Below are 330 nucleotides of genomic sequence, written 5' to 3'. Positions count from 1 at the left end.
GTCGATGCTCGCGACAGTCATGCCGTGAGACTGTGCACCGTGCACGCGACCGAGTAAGGCCACTCAGAGACATCCATTTCCCAGGCATATGCCCCCTACGCACTTTTGGTGGTGCACCCCGCACGAACAATCCCGCCTCGACCAGCCTGAACAATTCCCCTCTCGAAGGAAGGCCTCGGCCTTAATCGTCCACGACAAACAGCTCGACGAGGCATGAAGCACCCACGGGAGCCGGAGCATGACGATGCAGAGTCTCGGTTCACAGGAGCCTGGGAAGAACATCCCGTACGGAACCCTTTACCCGAAAACATCCGAACCGCACATGCTCGC

Source organism: Cryptomeria japonica, unplaced genomic scaffold, assembly GCF_030272615.1.
Source record: "Cryptomeria japonica unplaced genomic scaffold, Sugi_1.0 HiC_scaffold_104, whole genome shotgun sequence".
In the NCBI taxonomy this organism is placed as follows: Eukaryota; Viridiplantae; Streptophyta; class Pinopsida; order Cupressales; family Cupressaceae; genus Cryptomeria; species Cryptomeria japonica.
Note: the sequence above shows the minus strand (reverse complement) of the source record.